This window comes from Lagenorhynchus albirostris, chromosome 18 (genome assembly GCF_949774975.1).
Source record: "Lagenorhynchus albirostris chromosome 18, mLagAlb1.1, whole genome shotgun sequence".
Lineage (NCBI taxonomy): Eukaryota > Metazoa > Chordata > Mammalia > Artiodactyla > Delphinidae > Lagenorhynchus > Lagenorhynchus albirostris.
The window spans coordinates 68,144,930-68,156,376 of record NC_083112.1 but is presented as its reverse complement, the minus strand read 5'-3'; the positions used below and the strand labels follow the sequence as shown (position 1 = coordinate 68,156,376).

General features: G+C 38.8%; 1 protein-coding gene across 3 annotated transcripts in view; it reads right to left on the bottom strand.

The window, feature by feature from the left end:
• CLYBL (citramalyl-CoA lyase) overlaps window positions 1-11,447 on the bottom strand; it is a 239,581-nt gene that overhangs the window by 137,907 nt on the left and 90,227 nt on the right. The gene's annotated exons all lie outside the window — the stretch shown is intronic.

Below are 11,447 nucleotides of genomic sequence, written 5' to 3'. Positions count from 1 at the left end.
TAAAGGCTGAGGGGTACTGAGAATGTGTATGTACTCATGTATGTGTACATAGAGGTTTAAAACACTCTAGGTAAAAGATGGGCTTTAGGAAATTGGTATATTAACTCAGCTTTTGTTTATAAAATATTTTCCTCTTGACTCACACTATAATTATAGAGATATTTGCTCTAAATTTTGGATTGGTTTTCATCTAGTAGCAGCTCCAAATATTTTGGCATTAAGTTTCTTTGCTCTCAAACCCCACTACCAAGAAGATATTGTTTGTAAACACTTAATATGAATGAAAGAAGCTCATGATTTAATGCCACTTTTAGGTAAATACAGTCATTTGTAAGGAATGGGAATAATTACTTTTTGATGTTTCTGTTTTTCTTAAACAGAGGCACACCTGTCCACACTTCACTAATGTTGAGCCCTGCTAATGAAGTGTTCAGTGAGAAAATCCCATCAACCAAATACATTAAAAAACCACCATATGAAATCTGCATGAGATGCTTATTGCTCCAGAAGTCCACCAGCCTGGGAAAGTCACACTGTTTTTAAGTGAGCTCTTGAGCATTATTCCTTGCTTGATAACATGCAACCCCTCACGAAACCCAAAAAGCAGTTATTGACCCTGTCAGAATGCCTGATGAATGGATAAATGCTGTAATTGATTAGCAAAGAAGTGTGAATTAAAACAGGGCACAGCATCAATAACCAGCTTCCAACAAAGGTGGTTGACGTAAAATGTGAAACAAGAGCCTGTGGCTATATCTCATCAAAGGCACGCTTTTCTTAAAAACAGGGGAGAGAAAGGGAAATAAACAGGCCTAATGTCCTGCTCCCTGTGATTCTTTAATCTTTCCTCTTGGTAAGGATGCTGTGTGGAGCCACCAGCGAACGGTATGGGAACTCACTGGTCGTTCACTTTCAGTCCACCTTCGGATATCAAGCAGTATGAAGCAGTTAAACGTTTCCATTGTTCCAAGACTTAAAGAAAAAGCAGGTAAAAAGTCCTATTCTCTCTTCATTTTGTTTGCTTGGAACTCTCCTCACTCATGACCTCATAGAAAAATAAACTCTGCTTGCTCCGGTGCCCCTGGAGAGAGAGAATGTTGCTTCCATCTGCTTCTGGACATAAAAAATACATTCATTCATTCATTCAGTCAGTCAGTCAGTCATCTAGCACCTGGTACAGACCAGTTATTCCTCTGAGCTGGGGAGTACAGAGATGAATAGGTTTATGGTAAGCTGAGTGGATGCAGACCCCACTCCTACTTAAAAACACACAGAAATATTGGAAAATCTAAAGCAAAAGTTAAAAAAAGAAAGGTTTAACATATAGCTGAGCTTGAAAAAAAAAGGAAAAGGAAATCTTCAAGTACTGAAACAAAGCAAGAACTCCAGGGCCAGAGTTCCTGAAGCTGATGCTGTGTCTACAGAGGGGTATCAGCCCTGGAACAAAGACTAGGGGCCGGAGTGTCAATACCCACGTGGGACAGAAGACACCAACTTGGGCTTGTGCAAGGTGAAGGAACTGAACAAAACTGGGTCCCTTTAAAAGCTATCTAATCCACGAATAGGGAACTAGAAGAATTATGCCCACAAGAAACAGCAAGGCAGCCTGAGGTCTGGTTTGGGCTCTGTGAAAATAAATAAACCTTTTGTATGAATCATCAAAACCATAAGCCTGTGTTAAGAGCAAGTGCAGGTGTCAAGTTTATACCACCTAGATGGGTTTGAAGTCACAGATAGAGAAGTTAAAATTAAAAACTTGAGTTCAAAACTCTAAAACAACCGAGTCTTGGTTTGCAGAAGAAAAATGCAAAGCAGTGCTGCAAGAATATATCCACAGTCCAGGGCACATGGACTCCCAGAGGCAAAAACAACCCCTGCTGAAGATGAGCTCACAATACCATCCCAACCATGTCAGGAAACAAACCACCAGGTGGGAGGGTCACTAAGCACAACATAAGGGTGAATAGGTACCTGGGAACTAGAAATAAGTGAAAACTTCAGAAGGAATATGAAATATATAAGTTTGAAGTTATTAAAGTGACACAGGAAGGAATAGTAACCGTGGAAAGGTTAGGACAGTATTGGAAATAAAAATTAATTTGAAAGAATCAAATTGCATTTTTATTTTATTTTTTTTTTGCGGTACGCAGGCCTCTCACTGTTGTGGCCTCTCCCGTTGTGGAGCACAGGCTCCGGACGCGCAGGCTCAGCGGCCATGGCTCACGGGCCCAGCTGCTCCACGGCATGTGGGATCTTCCCGGACCGGGTCACAAACCCGTGTCCCCTGCATCGGCAGGCGGACTCTCAACCACTGCGCCACCAGGGAAGCCCTCAAATTGCATTTTTAAAAGGAAAATATATAGTCACAAAATTAATAAGTAAAACAGTAGATTAGACATGGCTGAATCAGTGAACTATAAGATGAATGAAAAGAAACTACACAGAGTGGTTTCTGTGCCACCACATGGCACAGAGAGGTAGGTGATGGAAGTCATGAAGTTAGGAAACAAGATGGGCAGAATGAGACATTACAATAAATGTCTAAGAGAGAATGGAAAGAATGAGGATTCACAACTGAGAAGTTTTCAGAACTGAAAGGAATATTTAAGTTCTCAGATGAAAGAAACAGAGTCACAAGCTAAATAAGAAAAAAGAAAAGACTGACTACTCATGAAGAGAGAACAATTTTGCTGCACAATATAATGTTCCTAGGCAGCAAAATAAACCCTAAAATAATGGAACAATATTTTCAAAGTATTGAAGGAAAATAACCTTCAGCCTTTAATTCAACTAAGTTGTCATTCAAGATAGGGCCAAAATACATACATTTTCCAGACAAACAAAGGCTGAAAGAAGTTATCTTTACTGAAAGAAGCGACCAAAGGTATATTTCATAATAAAAGAAACTGAATCCAGAAGCAATAATAATGTCTCATTTAAACAAAGTACTAAAAAAAAATCAACAACAAATAAAGTACTAGACTCTGATAACATACTAGACAGAGAACATGAAAGATTTAAGGTGGGTATCAGAGCTAAAATATTCTAGAACACTTTGTTCAGAAGGAGAATAGAGATATTATCAGTTAACTTCAGGCTTTGTTAAATCAAATATGCATATTAAAATTATAAAATAATCACCAAAGGAAAAAAATTGAACATATAACTTCCAAATCAATGTGGATTAAGGATGTTAATATTAAATAAGATAGAAATTAAGGCAAAAAAATCCCCCAAAACCCCACCTAGGAATAAAGAATATCATTATCTAATGATGAAAAGAACATTTTATCAAAAAGAAATAATATTCCTCAAACTGTAGACATCTGAAATAAATGCAAAAATTACCAGAATTACAGAAGTAATTGACAAATTCACAACCAGAGGCAGAAATTGATAGGTCTAAAAGACGAAAATTTATTAAGAATATACAAGATTTGAACATCATGTTAATAATCACTAGCTAATGGACTTACAAAGAATTCCTCATTGAATTATTAGAAAATACACATTTTTTCAAGTACACATGGAACATATACAAAACATGACCACTTACAAGGCCATAAAGGAAGTCTCAGGAAATACTAGTCAATTTTGTACAAATGGAATTCTCCGACCACAGTGCAGTAAAGTCAGAAGTCAATACTTCTGAAAACTTAGACACATATTTTTAAATAATTCATGGATCAAAAAATATATAATTAAGAGAAAATATTTAAAATATGTGAAAATGAAACATTACATATCTAAATCCATGAGACACACTAAGAACTAAGGTATTTCTTAGGGGGCAATTTATAAGCTTAAATGTATATACTAGAAAAGAAAGAGTAAAATATTAATGAATTCGTTTTTCTACTCAGGAAAAAAATTTTTTTAAAGAGCAAAAGACAATCCTAGGAAAGTAAAAAGAATAATAAAAATAAGAGTGAAAATTAATGAACTAGTTAACAAAGTACAAGGAAGGTCATCAAAATCAAAAAAGATTCTTTGAAAAGATAAATAAAATAGGCAACCTCTGGCAAAATCAAGAAAATATTAGGAATAAAAAGAAACTAAAACTATAGATGCAGAAGAGATTAAAAATAAGAAGAGAATGCTAGGAACAACATTGTGGCAAGAAATTTGGAAACAGATAATGTGAATAATTTTCTAAATAAATATAAGTAACCAAAAGTGATTTAATAAGAACTAAGAAATCTGAAGAGATCATATGCTACTAAACATATTGAATCAGTAGTCAAGATACACACACACACACACACACACACACACAGTACAGATAATTTCTAATAAGTTTTGAAAAGCCTTTAAGAAACAGATAATTCATAACTATACAAATTGCCCTAGAGAACAGAATATGAGGGAAAGTTCCTCAAATAATTATTCCCAATTTATTTTGAAGAGAGTATAAAAACCAAAGAAGGCAAAAACAAGAAAAGAAAATTATAGGCCTGTCTCACTTATAACATAAATGCAAAATTCCTGAATTTTAACAAACAAAATCCAGAAAATGGAAAAAAATTGTTTTATATCAGTAATGCAAGGATGATTTAACATTAGAAAATATATTAGTATAGTTCATTACATTAACAGTTAGAGAAAAGTCTTTTGAACATCTCAAAAAATGTAGGAAAAGCATTTGACAAAATTCAATAATCTAATAATTTTTGTGCATCAAAAGACTATATCAACAGAGCAAAAAGATAACCTACAGAATTGGAGAAAATATTTGCAAATCATATGTCTGATAAGGGATTAACATCCAAAATATACAGAGAACTCCAAAAACTCAATAACAAAAAACAAACAACATGATTCAAAAATGGTCAAAGGACTTAAATAGACATTTCTTCAAAGAAGATATACACATGGCCAGTAGCACATGAAAAGATGGTCAACATCACTGACCATTAGGGAAATGCAAATCCAACTATTGATACAATACAATGGGATACCACCTCATACCCATTAGAATGGCTACTATCAAAAAAACAGAAAATAACAAATGTTGGCAAGGATGTGGAGAAATTAGAACCCTTGTTCACTGCTAGTAAAAATGTAAAGCCACTATAGAAAACAGTATGGTGATTCCTCAAAAATTAAAAATAGAATTACCATATGATGGAGCAATTCCACTTCTGGGTATACACCAAAAAGCATTGAAAGCAGAGTCTTGAAGAGATATTTATACTCCTTTGTTTATAACAGCATTATTCACAATAGCTAAAATGTGGAAGCAACCCTCATGTATATTATGGATGAATGGATAAGCAAAACGTGGTATATACATACAATGGAATATTATTCAGATTTTAAAAGGACAGAAATTCTTACATATGCTACAACATGGATGAAACTTGAGGACATTATGCTAAATGAAATAAACCAGTCACAACAAGACAAATACACTATGATTTCACTTATATGGCATATTTAGAGTAGTCAAAATGGTAGAGATAAAAAGTGGACTGGTGGCGGCTAGGAGCCACAGAAGGGGGAATGGGGAGTTGTTTAATGGGTACAGAGTTTCACTTTTACAAGCTGAAAAGAGCTATGGGGATGGATGGTGGTGATGGTCATAATTCACAAAATTATGAATGTATTTAATACCACTAAATTGTACACTTAAAAATGGTTAAAATGGGGACCTCCCTGATGGTGCAGTGGTTAAGAATCTGCCTGCCAATGCAGGGGACACGGGTTCAAGCCCTGGTCCGGGAAGACCCCACATGCCACGGAGCAACTAAGCCCGTGTGCCACAACTACTGAGCCTGTGCTCTAGAGCCCGCGGGCCACAACTACTGAGCCCGCGAGCCACAACTACTGAAGCCCGTGCACCTAGAGCCCGTGCTCCGCAACAAGAGAAGCCACCACAATGAGAAGCCCACGCACCGCAACAAAAAGTAGCCCCCGCTCACTGCAACTAGAGAAAGCCCATGCACAGTAACGAAGACCCAATGCAGCCAAAAATAAATATTAAATAAACTTACTTTTAAAAAATGGTTAAAATGGTAAATTTTATATTTTACCATAATAAAACAAAATTAGGGAAAAAGGTCAATAATCATTCATTTTTTTTAAAAAAACTAATAAAAGTTCATAAAGTCAGCTGGATACTAGATGAAAATACTCAAAAGCAGAAACATGGCAGATGAACATGTGTTTATCTCCACTTCCTTTTAAAAACCCACATTAAAGTGGGGAGGAGTATGAAGCCACAGAAACAGATGTAATGGAAGAGAGATGTCAACAAATTTGGAAAATGGAAAGTGAATCAACAGGTGGAAAAGCTAACTGCTAACTGCCCACAGCACTGGGGCCAAAGTAGTGTGGCAGGTCAAAAAGAATGAAGCTTCTTTCCACAATAGAACTCTGCAAAAGCTTAGGAACTGAGGTTCCTGGTACCTCTGAAGGCAAGGTTGTGGGTCTGAACAAAGGATTGTTTATAGTATATAAAGAGCAATAAGACCCTCCCCCTACTAACATCCTCATTCCAATAGTCAAAGGAAGTAACTCTCTCTGGAGAAAATGAACCAGAACAGCTTCCAACTTGTGGATGCAAAACACAGCAATGGGGAGGACTTAATCAAGGAGCTGAAAATTGGGACTAAGCGAAAGTCAGCACATGGAATGGTGAGGATTCCCCAGGCCTTGTCCCCTTGGCTTCCAAAATGCTGGCAGCCAGGTTTCACCCCCGGAGACCGGAGACCGGAAGCTGGAGGATTCCTCTCTAAGAAACAGAGGGCCTACAGACACTGATATCTGGCAATCCCCTGGTGAAGGTGTAAGATCCCTATCTGATAACCCTGCAGTGAGGTCCATCAATTAGCATGCATAATGAACTCTCCAGCGATTTCTAAGTTCCTCATTCTTAAATATGGACTGATAGCCACAGATCACCAGACATTTGATGAAAGTCATTAACATGAAAGATAAAGACTAAAACAAACAACCAAGCAGAGCACTCAAGAAAACTCTGAGTACAGAAAAACTCTAAATCTTGTATTATTTCATAAAAATTTAAATTTACAGTAAAATAAAAATCAAGCAGCATTCCCATATACCAGCAACAATCAAGCACAGATTTTGTTTAAAAGCAACACAAGTCCTGTCTTCATGGCGTTCAAATTTTATTTGGATTGACAGACATGCAAAGAGATAAATCACAACACAACATTGTAAGTGCTAAAAACAAGCCATTATTTAGACCCCAAAATCAGGAAAATGTTTTCGAGAAACCTAATGAAGTCAGTTTAGTATATACAAAATTTGAGTAGCTGTGCAAACATCCCAAGTTGAAGGAAGATTCTGAGACCATCATAAATGAAAAGGATGTCATCATCGAGGGGAATAACTTAGAGAGAGGACACCCTGGGCAGGATCGTGACTTTAGTGCTCAAAGAAGGATGTAAAAACCCTTTTGGAAAACCAAGACGGAATGTTCAGTCAGAAGAAATTCCAGGGAGATGAGTATCCTTGATGCAGGGAGGGAGAGGAGAGAGTTCTGGGAAGTGGAGCATGTTACAGCACCAAGAGCCGGAGAGAGTCAATTAGTATGCGAATTAAAAAACAGGGCCTTGGAGGGACTTCACTGGTGGCCCAGTGGTTGAGACTCAGCACTTCCAATGCAGGGGACGCGGGTTCGATCCCTGGTCGGGGAACTAGGATCCCACATGCTGTGCAGGGCGGCCAGAAAAAAAAAAAACCGGGGCCTTGGAATTGGCCATTCTGAAGGCATTTGAGACCTGAGGGGACAGTTTCAGAGCCAGAGGGATGAATATGCTCCTAACAAGCTGAGAATTCAGTGTGACTTAGTGGGAACTGAGGAAGGTGGACACAGACCTCTTCAAGAAGTTAGGCATCAAGAGAAGTTGGGAGACACATCAACAGCTTGAAGATGTGGACACAAAGGAGAGTTTATGTTTTATACTCAGCTCTCCTACCTGTGGATTCTGCATCCAAGGATTCAACCAACTTCAGAACAAAAATATTTGGAAAAAAAATTCCAGAAAGTTCCAAAAATCAAAACCTGAATCTGCCACAAGCTGACAACTATTTACATAGCATTTACATTGTATTGGGTATTATAAGTAATCTAGAATTGATTTAAAGTATAATATAGGGAGGATGTGCATAGGTTATATGCAAATACTATACCATTTTATATAAGGGACTTGAGCATCCACGGATTTTTGGCATCCTTGGGGTTGCTGGAACCAAAAATGACTGTACTTCATTTTTATTTTATTTATTTATTTTTATTGCGGTACGCGGGCCTCTCACTGTTGCGGACTCTCCCGTTGCGGAGCACAGGCTCCGGACGCACAGGCTCAGCGGCCATGGCTCACGGGCCCAGCCGCTCCGCGGCATGTGGGATCTTCCCGGACCGGGGCATGAACCGTGTCCCCTGCATCGGCAGGCGGACTCTCAACCACTGCGACACCAGGGAAGCCCTGTACTTCATTTCTGATAAAGATGTGTGTAGAATATCTTTGCAAGCTGTGGGGAAGGACTGCACAAAGGGACAAGGAGGAAAAGATGAGGAGAAAGAGGGACTGAATTGGTGTACCAAGATTCTCCAAGGAGATGGAAGAAATGAGGAGGGGCCAGCCGACGCAGGAGAGGAAGGATGACTCCTCCTCATTTGAGAAACTTAAGGAGGCAAGAAGAAGGTTCCTTTCCAAGTGGAGGGGTACGAGATGGAGAGAGGCGAGCTGCTTGAGTCAAGGGGTGCACTTTTGGAGACCAATGATTACTCTTTTTTTTTTTTTTTTTGGCTGCACAGCTTGCAGGATCTTAGTTCCCCGACTAGGGATTGAACCCTCGCCCTGGGGCGTGAAATCCTAACCACTGGACCACCAGGGAAGTCCTTGAGTAATCCCTGATTATTCTTTTTTAAAAAAAGGATATTTAAATGACAGGGAAATTAAGAGATGAACCACGGAGAAAGTGAACAATCAAGGAGACAGATTTTATATATTCTGTGGTAGCAGGAAAACTGGTTGGGAGCTATGTGACAGTACAGATGAGAAGAGGCAGATCAAAAGGGTGGTGAGGAGACAGGGCTGAAGGTGGCGAGTTCACAGGTCACTGTACAGCACGTGAAAGAAGAGTGTAGGCAAAGGGCAAAGAAAGGGACTGGGAAAACTGGAGTTTAGAAAAGCAACATCTCTGGAAAGATAACTCCCTCCTTCACCTCTTTCTCCTGCCTGGGTAAAAATTCACGAATTCCCTCACGTCCTATGTTGACTTCGTAAGTCTCAATGACAAAGACCACTGACAAAAATGCTGTGCAGTGTAAATAATAAGAGGTTTATTACTGCCCTAGCTCCACTGGGGCAGACAAAAGCAGCAGACGGTCCCCGGGAAGAACAAATGTTAGTGCTGCCCAGTCCAGAATGCAACCCGCCACATTGCTCTGGGCCTCTGGAGGGAAAGGAGAACACTGTCCGATCTCAAGTTTCTTAAAAACAAACAAACAAAGAAAAACCCAAGCCACGAATTTAGAGATAGGTTAAGAGTGAAGTCAGCTACAAAAATGCAGTAAGAGGGCTCTCTCCAAAAAAAAACAACAACAAAAAAAAAGAGGGCTCTCTCCTCCACTAGCTCTTTCATCTTGCTTCATTTCATAGAGCTGCTCATCTGCATTTCCTTTTTATTGAAAGAACACACACATAAAAGCCTACAAATAAACTCTTACCTCTCATCAAGAGTTTGGGATCGGGGCAATCTCCAGGAGTTAGCAATTTATAAGGGATTGTGATCTTTCAAAGAAAGAAAAATCAAGGCGAGAAGGTGAGAAATGTGGTAAGAGAGAAAAGAAACTTTTCAACTACAGCTTTTTAGAAACAGACACAGGAATGAAGGGCAGGGAAATTTTCTTAAACACTTGTTCTTGCTAGGAATTTTTTTGCATGCTCTTTCAAGAGAAAGAAAGAAAAGGAAAAAATACAAGCTGAAAAGGGGCAAATATATTTCCCATGGGCCAGAAACTAGAGGCTGGTTCTCAGATCAATGAGAAACATGGTGGGCAGAGGATGACAACATCAGCTGTATTCATTAGCTACAGCTGCCATAATGAAGTTCTACAAGCTAAGTGGCTTACACAGTTCCAGAGGCTGGAAGTCTGAAATCAAGGCAGTGTTGGTTCAGAAGTCTGAAATCCAAGGAGGGAAGGACTTGTTCTAGGCCTCTCTCCTTGGATTACAGATGGCCATCTTCTTCCCATCTCTCTTCACACTGTCTTCCCTCTATGCACGTCTATTTTTGTGTCCAAATTTCCCCTTTATTTAAGGACACCAGCATATTGGATCAGTGTCCCCCTAATCTTAAATTAAGATTAGTTAAGATAACATCATCTTAACTAATTTCATCTACAACAACCATACTTTCAAATAAGGTCACATTCTGAGTATTGGGACCTCAATACATGCATTTTGAGGAGGAACATAATTCAACTCATAACAACAGGTAGTATTTATTGGGTTCTTACTGGGTGCCAGGCACTGTGCAATGCACATTTCATGTAATTGATTGAAACTATTATCCCCATTTTATAAATAAGGAAGATTGGGCACAGAGAAATTAAGTAATTTACCCAAGATCAAACAGCTGGTAATTAACAAAGTTAAGATTTCAGAACCTGGTCCAAGGGAGGCCAACGTGCTAAGTGCTACCCTTTACTCTGTATTTAATAAGACAGTGTTTCACCCATTCAGAAATTTTTGTGATAGAATCAATAAATAAATGCCCAAGAGAATGAATGAAGTACATGAATGGGGAATGAACATGTTGATGGGTGGCTGAGAATTTCTACACAGTAAAGTAGGGCCATTGCCCAAAGCACCCATCAGGTCTCCAGCAGTAACCTTAGGTCCAGGGTGGATGCTAAGTGGCACGTGGCAAGGAGCACACAGGCTGTGGAGTCCGACAGAACGTGTTTAGTGGCAGGAGACACATGCATTAGTGATTTGTGTGTGTCCAATTCTAATGAAATAATTCTGAAATGATTTTTGAACGTAAGGGAAATGATGAGATTTGAGGAGCTAACCTGGGAAAAACACAATCTGGGCAACTACACAAATCACCAGGCTTTATTAACTCCCTAATACAAGGTCAACTGCCATTTTAGCAGCAACAAGATTAACTGCCATTACAAAGAGAACTTTCTTTAGCAACTAGTGTTTCAAACTTTTAAATCTGTTTTATTATAGATCATATAGAAAAAAACAGTTGAAAGAGAAATACTTTAACTAGTATAATATATGCCTGGCTCCACCAGCCACTTAACTCACTAAGAACAAAGATGTAAATCAGCCTATGAAAGTCTCCCAGATCCTCTGAGCCTCTCATCCTGTCTTGGGGGCTAACTGTGATGTCTGTGTTTAAAATCAAATTTCAAAATACGCATTTTCCCAAGAATCTGCCTCTAAATGTAGCCACCT